Consider the following 6305-nt stretch of genomic DNA (forward strand, 5'->3'; position numbering starts at 1 on the left):
ACCAAGATGTATTTTTTGAAGCTTATGCATACGAGCCATTCATGTGAGTTGTTGTTTTCAGAAGCTTAAATCAACTTTGGCAGTACGATTGATGTTGTCGTGGGTTAGCGATTCTGGCGATTCAGATTTTGAATGCTTTTTTATCTGCAAATATATAAAGAACGACTGCATATATTTGTCATATAGTTTTTTTGTTGAAGATATTTTATATGAGGAATGGTTACAGGTGGGATTTATTAATGACACATGGGCGGTTTTTCATCATGCATACATAAAATGAAAAATAATGTTATATAGTGCATGCTATTTCTAGAGATCAAATCTTGATGAGTTGTAATTGTAACAATAATTAAATGTTTTTCATTGACAGATTAATAGATTAACACATGCAATGGTTTTTACCGTGACTACTTTTCTCCCAACAAAAATTACAAACCAAAGATGTGGACTAGAGCTTGGACATGATGGTAATTTTATCTATTTTTATTTTGTTTGGTTGATTTAAGTTAAAAAAAATGAATGAATCAAGTTCAATGGTTCACTATGGAGATGCAGTTATTTATAGACCAGCTGATTTGTATTCAATTGCTAAGGTAATTAATATTTTGACACCATCATGAAGGAACTAATTTTGGATGTACTGCAGGTAGCCAGTTTGTTACTACAAGCTATGATTATGTTACTCCCCTTGATGAATCTGGTATGTTATGGGCTAAGATTCTTTTTGATACTATTGATAAAAAGGGTATTGTGGACATTTCACACAAGAAAACCTTTAGCTATCATCAACATATGACCATGACTTAGAAAACATAATTTAGGGATTATTTGGGATTACTTATTTAAACAACTTATGTTTATAAACAGATGCAGATACTCAACTTAAGAAGTTAAAATAAAGTGAGACATGTCACATATATATAACAAATCCATATACAGTTTGATTTTGAGTTGTTTATGCAACCATAATAAAAATCAACCCCTTTGCACCGTTTGGGGTAGGGTAATAATAGTATGATAATGTTCTGAATCGTTGAATACAAAGAATTTAGAGAAAGACATTTGACAACACTCGACCCCTTTGAGCTGGTTGGGTAGGTCTAAACATGTAACTTTTTTTATGGGACGAGCCGGGTTGGTTTGACTCGGTTGGGTAGGATAACAGGTCTAAATATTGTTCATTTCAAAGGTTTTGAAGTTATAAATTGAAAAAGAAAAAAAAAAACCTACCTCACAAGACTTTATATGAAGTGCACAATTCACTTTGAAAGTGAAAATGAACCAAGCAATGCAACCGAATAGATCTATGATTGTTGTCTTTGAACTGTTTACCAATAACAAATATCTTGGCCATATAATCTAAATCATATCACAAGAAAATTACCATTTACTTCTGAGCAGTGAATCTGATCCTCTCTACTAAATGATAAAAATCTAATACATGTTTTGAAAGGCAAAAGGATGAATATTAGTCACCGCTCATTGAATTGCTTATAATTTTTAGAAAAGAAAACATTTAATTTTGATATTACAATTATTGTAGAACTTAGTTTACATTTAGTTATTTTCGTATCTTATAGCAAGAAGGTAAAATTTTGAGCAGCCAAAGCTACATTACATCATCAGTGGTATCAATATTACTATTTTAACCTTCAAATCTAAAGCTATTTATAATGTTGAATCACGTGTTTCAGGGTGAGGATGATGACGCTGAAGCAAAGGATGAGGGGTCACCAAAGAAAGTGATGTTTAGCATTCTACATGGTTAGTTTTTTTAAGGTCTACAATGACAGACAAGTCTAATAGTGTATCCGAACAACTGTAACACCTAAACTTGAGTGCAGTATTGTTTGTATGGAAGTTTGTTTAGATTTCCCTTTGTACTTTCTCCTGTGTGTATTACACGGTTTTGTATTACCCGTGTTGTTTCGGTCAACGACATCTCACTATTCAAAAATGCGTTTGACGACTTCCTAAGGTAGTTGTTAACCTTTCTCAAATATGTGTATAATAACGAACTTCCCTGTTGTTTTCACAAGTAGTATTTTTTTTTTGAATCGATCGTTAAAACTTTTAAAGAGTAGAACCGTTAATATCAGTTAAAAAAGTCGAATCAAGAAGATTTTTTTTGTTGAAATATGCAATCTCACTAATATAAAAAATAATATATTCACAATAATATTAAAAAAAATTAAAATAACCTGCGTAACACGCAGGCTAAAAGCCAGTATATATATATAGGGGTGGTATCTAGAGAGAACTCCTTTTAAAAAGAGAACTAGTAAGGAATTATTTTTAACTATTTTAAAAAAATTATTTTGTGATTTTTTTTCTTTCCTCCTTCTAATACGATGATATTGTTCCTAAAAAAACGTCGATGTAATGCGTATGTGCATTAATGTGTATTGTATATATATTAAATAGTGTTTTATGGAATATAATACAATACAAATACATTATCTAAATACACACTATTGAATATATGCAAATACGACACTAATAATTGTATGCAAAACACATTATCGCATATATGTAGTACAACACTAATGCACATATGCACTATATCGATTTTTTTTTAATTTTCATATATAATATAACACTATTGCACATATACAATACAAACAACTATATATATGCTATTCAACACTATTTCAAATATCAAAATGCACACTATTGCACATATGCATTATAAAAAAAGTCGGTGTATTGCATATATGCATTACTCGTTAATTTTTTTTAATTTTTTTATTTTTTTGTGGTGAAGAATAACAACATATAAGAAGGATGAAAGAAAAAAATTTATAAATATTTTTTAATTAAATTAAAAACATTTCATTATTAGTTCTCTAGTTCTTTCCATAAAAAGGAGTTCTCTCATGATCCTCTCCCTATATATATATATATATAACAAACACATAACACAAACCGACGACAAAAAGACGTTGCCCACCCCTTGTCGCCCCTTTTATCGCGGCGGGGGGGGGGGGGTCATCCTAAAAATTGCCCCAATATCGTCTGCTTTGCCGTCCACTACGCTCAACCTATCCTTAATCCTCATCTCTAGAATAGCACTAAAAACACTACATTTCTCTTTTATGTTCAATTAAATAATGTTTTTTTATACATTTATCATTACAGTTTTCCTTCTTCTCTACACACAACCAATTCAACAAATATTAAAAAAAATAAATATGGGCAAACTTTGTTTCCCCCAATTTACAAAAAAAATCACTACATTTTCTTTCTCCACCCTTTAACTTACACTCACAACCACTCAAAACATCAAAGAATACAAGACAAACAAAGAATAATGACATGCTTTGACTGAGAAATTTGAGGGGGATATTTGATACGAGAGAAAGTGGAAAAGAAAACCTTAACACTAAATTCAGCACATTCAATAATAAATAATAAACTATAAACAAGTTGAATCTATCGAATCAATAATCACAAGGTTGAAAAAGTTGAACACCAAGATGAGAAGTGCAAAGATTTTTTAGAGAAGTTATGGAAATCAACAAAAAGTTACTTAATTCATTACCTTACACTTGAAATAGCAATGTGGCATTTATCTAAAGAACTAAAAACATGTATGAAACAACTTTAATGGGCTAGATTTCCATTATAAGGTCTTATGAGTTGGACGATAAGCAACGTATGACATATCATATAAGCTGATTAAATCAAGCTAGGATAGCACATGAACTCCAACTTGAAGTGCAATTCTGTCACAAGCTCATCCTAGTGTTCATGCCGAAACCTGCATACCATATGGTTACGGAAAGAACTCCTCCCAGAAGGCCTTACCTACACTACAACATGCTCATGCTTCACTACCTAGACCAGCTAGTTAACACACTCAAACCACCTTTACAGATGTTCAAGAAAGATTAATCAAGCTGTTCATCAAGCTCTTAGGAATTCGGTATGTTTATTTCATTATCATTGCTTAAAACGAATATACCTAAAAGGGTTAAATACAAGAACAAAATTTTAAATAAGAAAAATTATTTATTTCTATACTCCCCCGCAAGTTAGAACATGGAGATAAAAAATGCCCAACTTGTCAAGTTTTTGTGAACAAGTCAACATTTTGTTCCTTAGTATCAATATGTAACAGTTCAATATCCTTTGACTCAACACGTTCTATGATGAAGTAGCAATCCATTTTGATATGCTTCGTGCGTTCATGGAACACCGAATTATTTGCTATGTGTTTGACAACTACATTATCACAAAAATAATTGTGATGGGCTAGTCTGCGTGGCATCCTAATGTTTCAAGAGCCACCGAACCCGTAAAAGTTCACTAACTGTCGATGCCATATCCCGATCTTTAGCTTCAGCGGAAGATCTAAATACAACGGATTGCCTTTCTGATTTCCAAGAAATAGGAGCCCCTCCTAGAACCAAAACATAACCGGTCCGTGATCGTCTTGTATCTTGATACCCAAGTCAATATGAATCGGTGTACCCAATGAGATTCACCACACCACAATTTGGAAGTAAAAGACCTTGACCAGAGTGGACTTGTAAATAGAGAAGCCGGCCGCTAATCATTTTGACACAGACTCGTTTCGACACTGTTGCGGGGGTAATATGATGGATAGGAAGAATGTTACGGAGTGCAATGAAATGTTTGAAAGTTTGGCCCAGCCATAATACGCCAAAAGTCCACGTCATGGAATTCCATTCCCGTCACTAGTACACCCTCATCTTTTCGAGGCGTCAAATCTGGACTCTAGTGTGGCTGCTGCTTTGGAAAGTCTAACTAGAGAGGTGAAGGAACTCAAGGCCAAAGTTTATAAGTATGAGTTATTCAGGGGTGGTCATGGTACTTTAGAGTGTCCGTTGATGAAACAAGAGGTAGATTTTCTTGCTGGTCAGAACAAGTTCCCAAATTCTTATAATAGTAAAAAACAATTCGAATTGGAACAACTATAAGAACCCGAATCAAAGTAATTGAAATTGGCGTTCGTCTGGTGCACCACCCGGTTTCCAAGTTGCTTATAACCGAGGGAAAGATCAGTATTACGGGGGTCAGAATGTTCATAGTTTGAGTAATTGGCAAGGTGTGAGTAATGAGCCGGATTGGAGTGGTGGAATGGGAAGCCTTGAGGAGATGATGAAACATATACTTGTTAAAGATTATACCACACAAAAAACTTTAACCGATCATGATTTGCTTTTGAGGAATCATCAGTCTGCCATTCTTGATATTCAGAGGTCCGTTGGTGATATTGCTCGTCGTTTAGAAGAGAGGCCTCCGAGTCAACTTTCAGATACTCCTCAAACTAATCTGGTTGCTCAATTAAAAGCTATCTCCACTCGTAATGGTATGGTTTTTTTTCAAAGAGAGTTAGTAGAGAGGTTTAGAAAGATAGGGAAGATGAGTTGGTAGATGAGGAGATAGATATGGAGGCACCCAGGCGGTGCAACCTAAACTAGGTCCAGCAAGTTTCGCACAAACCAGAGAGCAAGTGGAAGGGAGTTCAGTATCCCCTCTTATTGATCATGCTCGTGTCCCATTTCCCGCTCGCCTAAAGCATCAAAAGTATACGAGGGAGTATGGGAAGTTTCTTGATATGTTTAGCCAATTAAAAATTAATCTCTCGTTCATTGAAGCTCGCCTAAATATGCAAAGTTTTTGAAAGATCTTCTTAGAGTTGTTACCTACCATGATAACATCATCTACATAAATAAGAGCCGCTATAAATGTACTTGTTGTTTTAAATATAAAACGTGAGTGATCGGGTTTAGATTGTTCAAAGCCAAATTCGTGCAAAGTAGAAGTAAACTTTTGATACCAATTCCTGGATGCCTTTTTCAGCGTATACAAAAATTACTTTAGCTTGTAATGCTTTCTTTCCTTCCATTCGTCAAAATATTGTGGGATCTTCATGTAAATTTTTCGCCTAAGTCACCATCCAAAAGTGCGTTATTGACATCCAATGATGAATTATCCAGTTCTTTTTTTACAGTAACTAACAAGAGTGTACGAACGGTGACAAGTTTTGCCACCGGGCAAAGGTGTCATGGAAGTCAATTCCTTCCATTTAATTAAAACCCTTAGCCACCAACCTTGCTTTGTACCTTTCTAACTCCCTGTTTGGCTTGTATTCTAATTTGTACACCCACTTAGAATCTATGGCTCGTTTTCCCTTCGGTAGATCCTCAAGGGTCCACGGCCTATTAGTCTTGAGTGCCTGCAATACTTTCTTCATTGCCTCTCTCCATTTTTCATTCTAAACAACATGCTCAAAAGTCTTTGGCTCATAATTTAAGCTGGCCGTTAAAAAAGTTTAT

General features: G+C 34.3%; 1 long non-coding RNA gene across 1 annotated transcript; it reads left to right on the forward strand.

The window, feature by feature from the left end:
- Positions 1–383: 383 nt before the first annotated feature.
- LOC143579672 (uncharacterized) lies at positions 384–1748 on the forward strand. Its single transcript, XR_013143502.1, has 3 exons — positions 384–467; positions 647–700; positions 1695–1748. It is a non-coding gene; the product is annotated as an uncharacterized LOC143579672 (long non-coding RNA).
- Positions 1749–6305: the final 4557 nt, after the last annotated feature.

The sequence above is a fragment of the Bidens hawaiensis genome, unplaced genomic scaffold (genome assembly GCF_021521415.1).
Source record: "Bidens hawaiensis isolate Kalapana, Puna unplaced genomic scaffold, B.hawaiensis_p1.1 tig00029900_1, whole genome shotgun sequence".
Taxonomy (NCBI): Eukaryota; Viridiplantae; Streptophyta; class Magnoliopsida; order Asterales; family Asteraceae; genus Bidens; species Bidens hawaiensis.